Raw genomic sequence first — 11088 nt, forward strand, 5'->3', positions numbered from 1 at the left:
ACAAAATGACCCCAACATATCCGAGGCATGGGCAGCAGATAGGTACTCAGGTACTCCGACGGGCTGATGACAGGTACTTGGGTACTCTGATCAGCTGGAGATAGGTACTTGGGTACTCAGATGGGCTGAAGATAGGTACTCGGGTACTCCGACGGGCGGCAGATAGGTACTCGGGTACTCTGACGGACTAAAGAGTACCTGAGTACCTATCTCCAGCCCATCAGAGTACCCAAGTACCTATCTCCAGCCCATCAGAGATACCCGAGTACCTGTCACCAGCCCGTTGGAGTACCCGAGTACCTATCTGCAGCCCATCAGAGTACCTGAATACCTATCTGTCGCCCATCAGTGTACCTATCTCCAGCCCAGATATATGCGGCAGATAGGTACTCGGGTACTCTGACGGGCTGAAGATAGGTACTCTGATAGGCGGCAGATAGGTACTCGGGTACTCCGACGGGCGGCAGATAGGTACTCCAACGGGCTGATGACAGTTATTCGGGTACTCTGATGGGCTGGAGATAGGTACTTGGGTACTCTGGTGGGCTAAAGATAGGTACTTGGGTACTGTGATGGGCTGGTGACAAGGTACCTTGATGGGCTGCAGATAGGTACTTGGGTACTCCAACGGGCTGAAAAAAGGTACTCGGGTACTCTGATGGGCTGGAGATAGGTACTCTGATGGGATGCAGATAGGTACTCTTTTACTAAGGGCAATCAGTGTGTATTGGTGTGCACTGTGATCGGTAACTATCTGTTACCACAATCTCCTCGGTGTTTGAGGAGAAAAACCCGATACCAGGTAGTTACTGCGGCTTGTGGACATTCTGTGACCGGCTGTGATTGGACAGAGCCGGCCGGTCACGTGGAAAATAATAATAATACATTATTACTGTTTAATTTATTTATTTTTTTGTTCGGGTGTTTATTATTATTTTATTGTTAATAATAATATTTTTTTATTTTATTTTAGGTAAAGAAGTTAATTATTATTTATTATTACATATATTTATTTATGATGATTTTTAGTTATTTGGGTACTTACTTTACATTTATTTATTCATACATGATTACTTTTTATTTTATTTTATTTAAACAGAAAATTGCACAAAAACGGGTGCCAAAATGCGCATTTCCAAGTATTTTTATGGTTATAAAAACGTGCCAAAAACGCACAAATCTGCCCAATTTGAGCAAAGAAAAAAAAAAGCTCCAGAACTTTTTTTTAGTCTTCGGGGCGTTTCAAAATTTGTAAATTCGAAAAACCGGAAAATCCGGAAATTCAAAAAATCCAGAAATTCAAAAAATGGGAAGAAGATCTGAAAACCCGAAAATCCAGAAATTCGATCGTTCGAAAAATTCTGAAATAAAAAAGAAAATTCGAGCGAACTTCTTATATTATCGCTATCGGAACTTCCTTTCAAATTTGGTTGTCAGTGAATGTAATGAATACGAATTTATCCCGAAGTTACAAATTATTATTAGAAGTAGGAGGAGTCATTTCCTCAGTCTCCCCTCCCCCAGTGATCAGACTGTACATTGTAACTTTGTAAGAATGAATAACACTCAGCGGCGAGGGCGGTGTGTCTCATTATGGCGGGGGTGGGGGTGTCACAATGTGTAGCCCCCAAGAGGGGAGGGGATACTAGTGGCCCGGTGTGTTATTCCTCTCTGTAGCGGGGGGGGGAGGGGGGGGTGATTTCTGATCACAATCAGGAACTTCCTCATTTTGTAACAAATGTCACAACAAGATATCATTTTATTTATCACCGTTTCCCTCCCCCCTCCTCCTGCCCCCTCCCCCCTCCTCCTCCTCCTCCTGCCCCTCCTCCCCCCCTCCCCCGACCAGTTCTCAGCTCTCACACTTTGAATGACAATTACTCGGTCGGGTAACATTTGTACTCGGAGGACATTATTTTGGGACGACTTTCCTTTGGTGGGATTTATTCACCCCGGGAGGAGGAGGGAGGGGGGGGGATGGGGGGAGGGGGGGGGGTTGGGGGGGTTTTGTTCGCTAAATAATCGATAAAAGAAAAACAAACCTTTTAAAAGTAACAAATTATAAAATGTAAATAAATAATTTTTCTCCTTCACTGATAGGTGGTCCCGAGGGGCAATGATATGAGTGCAGCCTATCAGTGCCCATCATTGCCCCCATCAGTGCAGCCTATCAGTGCCACATATGAGTGCAGCCTATCAGTGCCCATCATTTCCCCCCATCAATGCCACATGAGTGCAGCCTATCAGTGTAACCTATGTGGCACTGATGGGGGGCAATGTTGGGCACTGCTGAGACAGCACTGATATGTGGCTCTGATGGGGGGGCAATGATATGAGTGCAGCCTATCAGTGACCATTATTGCCCCCCCATCAGTGCCACATATGAGTGCAGCTTATCAGTGTAGCCTATGTGGCACTGATGGGGAGGCAATGATGGGCACTGATAGGCTACACTGATGGGCACTGAAAGGCTGCACTCATATGTGGCACTGATGGGGGGGCAATGATGGGCACTGATAGGCTTCACAGATGGGGGCAATGATGGGCAACACTGATGGGGGCAATGACGGGCACTGATTGGAAACTGGTGGGCATAGATGAAGTGGCACTGATATGTGGAACTGATGGAGGGAAAGGCTTGGCACTGATAGGTGGCACTGATGGGGGGCAATGACAGGCATCACTGTTGGGGCAGAACCCGTGATCGATGATGGATAGCCCTTGTGTGGATTTGTTGGTTATCGGCTCTCCTCAGCACAAGGAGAGGAATGCCAATAACCGGCCAATCCTGTGTAGACTGATCAGCTGTGATTGGCTCTTTACCCCCCGATCTGCCGATCACAGATCACTGCCAGCGCAGGCCTGCGGGGGGGAGGGGGAAGCGCGATGACAGGAGGACGTCATACCATGCTATCGCACGGTCGTGAAGAGGGTTAAACTGACCACACTATACAATCTGACTGACCACACTATACAATCTGACTGCAATCCCATATAAAATCTTCCATCGGCTGTGTAGTGCCCGATTTGCTGCAAACTGAATGGGTCGTTAAAGTGATTGTAAAGCCCCCCCCCCCCCCAATACTTACCTGAGCCCCCTCTCCATCCGGCGATGTCGCACGAGAGCCACGAAGACCAAGGACTCCCCCTCCTGATTGGCTCCCGCTGCTGACAAAGTCAGGCAGCCAATGAGGAGAAAGAGGGGGCAGAGCCAAGCAGCGGCTTCCTGTCTGGACACACAGAGCAGCGGCTCGGCTCTGGTGTCTCCATAGCAAGCTGTGGGCGGAACTCGGCAGGAGGGAGGGGCCAGGAGTACAGAAGAGGGACCCAAGAAGAGGAGGATCCGGGCTGCTCTGTGCGAATCCATTACACAGAGGAGGGAAGAACAACATAGAAAAATAAGAGAGACTTTAGTATCAGGTCTGTCCTCGGCCCGGCCTGCCTGAGGGAAGGTGGAAGAAACGGAGAGGACTGAACTAACTAGCACTCAACAGGAGGGGAGGAGAAAACCAAAACCACAAGTTGTAGAGACCCGAAACCTCCACTAGATGTCCGGCCACTACTACTGAGCCATAATACAAAACACAAGGAGGAGTCCGGACGCAGGATTTCACGTCAGGTTTATTATAAACGCACATCACGTGACCATCGCACATCGCGTGACCATCGCACATCGCGTGACCATCGCACTGCGAATCCAAATCTCTCATCTCAGAAAAAAAATCTACAGACAACGTGAGCGAATGAAAGATCGCAAAACCGCCATTCTTCTGTGCGATCGCAGGTAGAAAATATACTTGTTGTGCTTCTGTAATACACGGTGTGGGGTCTCTTTATATAAAAAAAATAAAAATAAAACACACAGAGCTATTCGTCCAATGAGACGGCGCGTACATTCGTTCTGTGCGGAAAAAACAAAAACGTCATTATGAGGCGATTTCCTTCTCCGGGTCGAATATTATCCATTCATACAGAATAGAATGAATGGGGAGGAGGAGCAATACCTCCTCAGGCCACTAGGTGGAGCTGTTGATCATACAAAATGATTAATGTTTGTTAGCTCCATCTAGTGGCCATAAGGTGGTATTTATATTTTTTATTTATAATATAATACAATTATAATGTAATATTAATAATATATTATATTACAATTTTATTATCGAGACATAAATGTTTTATTATTTTTTTTTTATTTAAATTATAATACAATTATAATATTAATAAAAAATAATAATAATATAAAATATATTAATTATATATTATATTACAATTTTATTATTATTGTGACATAAATGTTTTATTATTTTTTTATTTAAATTATAATACAATTATAATATTAATAAAAAATAATAATAATATATAATATATTAATGATATATTATATTACAATTTTATTATTATTATTTTTTTTATTCATAATATAATACAATTATAATATTAATAAAAAATAATAATAATATAATATATAATATATTAATTATATATTATATTACAATTTTATTATTATTATTGTGACATAAATGTTTTATTATTTTTTTTATTCATAATATAATACAATTATAATATTAAAAAAAATAATAATAATAATAATAATATATAATATATTAATTATATATTATATTACAATTTTATTATTACCGAGACATAAATGTTCTATTATTTGTTTTTATTTAAATTATAATACAATTATAATATTAATAATAAAAAATAATAATAATATAATATATTAATTATATATTATATTACAATTTTATTATTATTGTGAGATAAATGTTTTATTATTTTTTTAATTTATAATATAATACAATTATAATAAAAACAATAATAATAATAATATATATAATATATTAATTATATTACAAATTTATTATTATTGTGACATAAAAAAAAAAATCGCCATTTTATTCTCTAGGGTCTCTGTTAAAAATATATATAATGTTTGGGGGTTCCAAGTAATTTTCTAGCAAAAAAAATACGGTTTAAAAAAAAAAAAAGTGCCAAAAAAAGCCGGGTCAGCAAGTGGTTAATACCGTTTGGTATTTCTAGTTTTTATTTATAATACAATACAATTATAATATAATATTAATAATATATTATACTACAATTGTATTTATTATATTTATTATTATAATACAGGATTTATATAGTGGCAACAGTTTGTATATTTGATCATATATTTAATATAATATTCTAGCAAAAAAAAAAAAATACAGATTTTTAAACAAAAAGTGCCAGAAGAGTCAGCAAGAGGTTAAAATACTTTGTTAGCGCCGTCTAGTGGCCATCAGGTGGTATTTATATTTTTTATTTATAATATAATACAATTATAATATATTATATTAATTATATTACAATTTTATTATTATTGTGACATACATTTTTTTATTTTATTTATAATATAATACCATTATAATATAATATTAATTAAAAAATAATAATAATATAATAATTATATATTATATTACAATTTTATTTATTATTATTAGTATTATAAAGGATTTATATAGGGGCAACAGCTTGTATATTGGATCATATTATAATATTCTAGCAAAAAATACAGATTTTAAACAAAAAGAGCAAGAAAAAGCCGGGTCTGCAAGTGGTCAATACTGTTTGTTAGCGCCATCTAGTGGCCATTAGGTGAGATAATTTATATATAAAAAAATCTATCTTATAAATAAATAATAAAAAAAAAATATAATATATATTTTTTTTATTATTATTTATAAGATAATTTATAAGATAATACATCTATAATATATTATTATTATTATATAAATTATATATTATATTACGATTTTATTATTATTGTGACCTACATTTTTTTTTAAAACAATCGCCATTTTATTCTCTAGGGTCTCTGCTTAAAATATATATATAATGTTTGGGGGTTCCAAGTAATTTTCGAGCAAAAAAAAAAAAAAGTGACAGAAAAGGCCGGGTCAGCAAGAGGTTAATACTGTTTGTTAGCGCCATCAAGTGGCCGTAATGTGGTATTTATATTTTTTATTTCTGATATAATATTAATAATATATTCATTATATATTATATTAAAATGTTATTTTTCATTATTAATATTATTATTATATATTATAATATTATAATACAGGATTTATATAGTGGCAACTGTTTGTATAGTCCAGGGGTCTCCAAACTTTTTATTTATAATATAATACAATTATAATATAAAATTAATAATATAATATATTCATTATATATTATATTACACGGTTGTTATTATGATTATTATTAGTAGTAGTATTATACAGGAATTATTTAGTGGCAACAGTTTGTATATTAGATCATAATATTTTACCAAAAAATACTAATTGATGCCACTATATTTTTTTATTTATAATATAATACAATTATTATAGTAATATTATATTAATTATATATTCTATTACAATTTTATTATTATTGTGACAAATTTGAAAGAATCGCCATTTTATTCTCTAGGGTCTCTGCTAAAAATATATATAATGTTTGGGGGTTACAAGTAATTTTCTATCAAAAAATGTATATATATTTTTTATTATTATTTATTTATAAGATAATACAATTATAATATTATATTATTATATAAATTATATATATTACAATTTTATTATTATTATTGTGACATACATTTTTTTTTTTAAACAACTGCCATTTTATTCTCTAGGGTCTCTGCTTAAAATATATATAATGTTTGGGGGTTCCAAGTAATTTTCAAGCAAAAAAAAAAGTGTCAGAAAAGGCCGGGTCAGCAAGTGGTTAATACCGTTTGTTAGCGCCATCCAGTGGCCATAATGTGGTATTTATATTTTTTATTTATAATATAATAATATATTCATTATATATTATATTACAATTTTATTTTTCTTTATTAATATTATAATACGGGATTTATATAGGGACAACAGTTTGTATAGTCGATCATATTATAATATTCTAGCAAAAAATACAGTTTTTAAACAAAAAGTGCCAGAAAAGGCAGAGTCAGCATAGTGGTTAATACTGGTTATTAGCGCCGTCAAGTGGTCGTAAGGTGGTATTTATATTTTTTATTTATAATGTGATACAATTGTAATAGTATTATTATATTAATTATATATTATATTACAATTTTATTATTATTGTGACTTAAAAAAAATTGAAACAATCGCCAAATTTATTCTCTAGGGTCTCTGCTAAAAATATATATAATCAGAGCTTTTTTTTCTCAGGAAATAGGTGCAGGAACTCAACCACGACCCGTTCAGATTTCACAAACAGTAGAAGGGTCTTAAAGGGGCATTAAATACCAGGATTGCATTACACACAGAGTGCAGAGTTCAGGGGGTTACAAAGCTGTCACGTGTAAACACAGAAACCAGACTTCTGTGTTTACAAGTGATTGTGGTGAGCAGGCACCAAAGGGTCTGAGCCAGAGGTGGTGGAACTGAGTTCCCCCTGAAAAAAAAGCCTTGTATATAATGTTTGGGGGTTCCAAGTAAATTTGAGTGCCAGAAAAGGCCGGGTCAGCAAGTGGTTAATACTGTTTGTTAGCGCCATCCAGTGGCCGTAATGTGGTATTTATATATTTTTTGCTTATAATATAAATACATTTATTTATAATATAATATTAATATTATATTAATTATATATTATATTACAATTTTATTATTTTTGTGACATAATTTATTTTATTTTTTTTTGCAACAATCGCCCTTTTATTCTGGTAAAAATATATATAATGTTTTGGGGTTCCAAGTAATTTTCTAGCAAAAAATACGGATTTAAAAAAAAGTGGTTAATACAGAAAAGGCAGAATCAGCAAGTGGATAATAAATACGTTGTCAGCGCCATCTAGTGGCGACATTGTGGTGTTTATATATTTTATTTATAATATAATACAATTATAATATAATATTAATTATATGTTATATCAATTATATATTATATTACAATTTCATTATTATTATTAGTATTATACAGGATTTATATAGTGGCATCAATTAGTATTTTTTTGGTAGAATATTATAATATGATCCAATATACAAACTGTTGCCACTAAATAAGTCCTGTATATTAATAATAATAACAACAACAACAGTGTAATATAATGAATATATTATATTATTAATTTTATATTATAATTGTATTATATTCTAAATAAAAAAAAATTGAAATGTCACCTTATGGCCACTAGACGGCGCTAACAAGGTATTTTAACCACCTGCTGACTCGGCATTTTCTGGCGCTATTTAAAATCTGTATTTTTTTTGCTAGAATTTAATATTATATTATCATCAAATATACAGATTTGAAACAAAAAGTACAATAAATTCAATTGTAATATAATATATAATAATTATATTATTAATATTATATAAAAAAAATATATATATTTTATAATATATATATATATATATATATATATATATATATATATATATATATATATATATATATATATACACACACACACACACACACACATTTTTTTCAATTGTAATATAATAATTATATTATTAATATTATAAAAATTATATATATATATATATATATATATATATATATATATATATATATATATATATTTTTTTATATATATTTTATAATATAATATTAATAATATAATTATTATATTACAATTGAAAAAAAATTATATAATATATAGATATATATATATTATATAATTTGTTTTCAATTGTAATATAATAATTATATTATTAATATTATATTATAAAATATATATATAATATTAATAATATAATTATTATATTACAATTGAATTTTTTTTTATATATATATATATATATATATATATATATATATATATATATATATATATATATATATATATATATATATATATATATAATCTAATTTTTCAATTGTAATATAATAATTATATTAATATTATAAAAATTATATATATATATATATATATATATATATATATATATATATATATATATATATATATATATATATATATATAAAATTATATAATATATATATATATTTTTTATTTTTGTTTATAATATAATATTAATAATATTATTATATATTATATTACAATTGTATTTATTATTATACAGGATTTATATAGTGGCAACAGTTTGTATATTAGATCATATAATTTTTTTCACAATTTCTTTATTTATTTATTTTTAGACAAAAATTCATACAAAATAAATTCACAAATTCAGGGCTGCCACTACCGACCCCACAAATGCAGAATGCACAATTAGAGATTAGATCACATTATAATATAACATCATTTAATATATTGAAAATGGGGAGGGTAGTGCTGCGCTAATCAGTGGTGAATGGATAAGTGAATAAACAGGTGGGGGAGGGGAATGAAAGTAGGTGTAATTGAAATGAGGAGCAATATAGCCCAAATGGCATCAGCATAAAAATAAATATAAATGATCAGTGAACAATAACAGTAATGGTGCAAATCATATAACTACACAAGTTCCTCTTAATGTGATGAAATACACTATAAGTAATGGTGCAAAAAAATCCCAGGTAACTGTGCTAAGTGACACTCCTATACTGGTGATAAACAGTCCATCAACAGAGTTTGAGAAATATTAGCAAAAAATATAAGTAAAATTTCAAAAGTCCAAGAAAGCAAAAGTGCAAGTGTAGGTCCGCAATATGGAGTGAGAGGAAAATGGGTATCCAGTGATCCTTTTAGGGTAAGTAAGGATGTCCCCTTACCTTACTGCTGTAAGGTAACAGCATATAGATCCAACCACATTAGATGGTTCACTCGATGGGCTCTGATCCAACAACGGCAGGTCCTCCTTGGAGTTCTCGTCCCAGATTGGTCAGTTTCTCGCCCCAAAGAAATAAAGCATCGATGGTGTGATACCGTTTTAAAAATTTTAATTCTCAAAGAAAATAGACAGGGGTACTCACATAATCCAAAATACAATTGAGCATGTAAAAAAGAGGGGCAATCTGTCGCCAACGTCACCTCCGATACCTCTCAGTGGACTCATGCGCATTCGTCACTATCATGTGACTTCCTCAGGAGTCACATGATAGTGACGGAGGTGACGCATGAGTCCACTGAGAGGTATCGGAGGTGACGTTGGCGACAGATTGCCCCTCTTTTTTACATGCTCAATTGTATTTTGGATTATGTGAGTACCCCTGTCTATTTTCTTTGAGAATTAAAATTTTTAAAACGGTATCACACCATCGATGCTTTATTTCTTTGGGGCGAGAAACTGACCAATCTGGGACGAGAACTCCAAGGAGGACCTGCCGTTGTTGGATCAGAGCCCATCGAGTGAACCATCTAATGTGGTTGGATCTATATGCTGTTACCTTACAGCAGTAAGGTAAGGGGACATCCTTACTTACCCTAAAAGGATCACTGGATACCCATTTTCCTCTCACTCCATATTGCGGACCTACACTTGCACTTTTGCTTTCTTGGACTTTTGAAATCTTACTTATACTTTTTGCTAATATTTCTCAAACTCTGTTGGACTGTTTATCACCAGTATAGGAGTGTCACTTAGCACAGTTACCTGGGATTTTTTTGCACCATTACTTATAGTGTATTTCATCACATTAAGAGGAACCTGTGTAGTTATATGATTTGCACCATTACTGTTATTGTTCACTGATCATTTATATTTATTTTTATGCTGATGCCATTTGGGCTATATTGCTCCTCATTTCAATTACACCTACTTTCATTCCCCTCCCCCACCTGTTTATTCACTTATCCATTCACCACTGATTAGCGCAGCACTACCCTCCCCATTTTCAATTGTTTATGGTTTGATACACCTTCCAGTGCCGCAGCTGTACCTCCACTTCTCATCACTTTCATTTCCCCTCCCCCTTTCTTCCCCTCTCTGTTTCCCCTCCTTTGATAAGCGCGGTAATATCCATTTTTCCACTATTTATCATTTAATATATCACACTATTTTTTATTTCATGAATAACATTCGACCAAGCAAAAAAAAAAATAAAAACAATAGTCTAACGCCTGACGTTGCCCCCATTGGCACAGAACGAATGTACTTTAACATGATGAAATATTTATACTTTGTCTGAAAAAATCCGCCGCTTTTTTTTTATATTTTTAAC

Source organism: Rana temporaria, chromosome 13 (genome assembly GCF_905171775.1).
Source record: "Rana temporaria chromosome 13, aRanTem1.1, whole genome shotgun sequence".
In the NCBI taxonomy this organism is placed as follows: domain Eukaryota; kingdom Metazoa; phylum Chordata; class Amphibia; order Anura; family Ranidae; genus Rana; species Rana temporaria.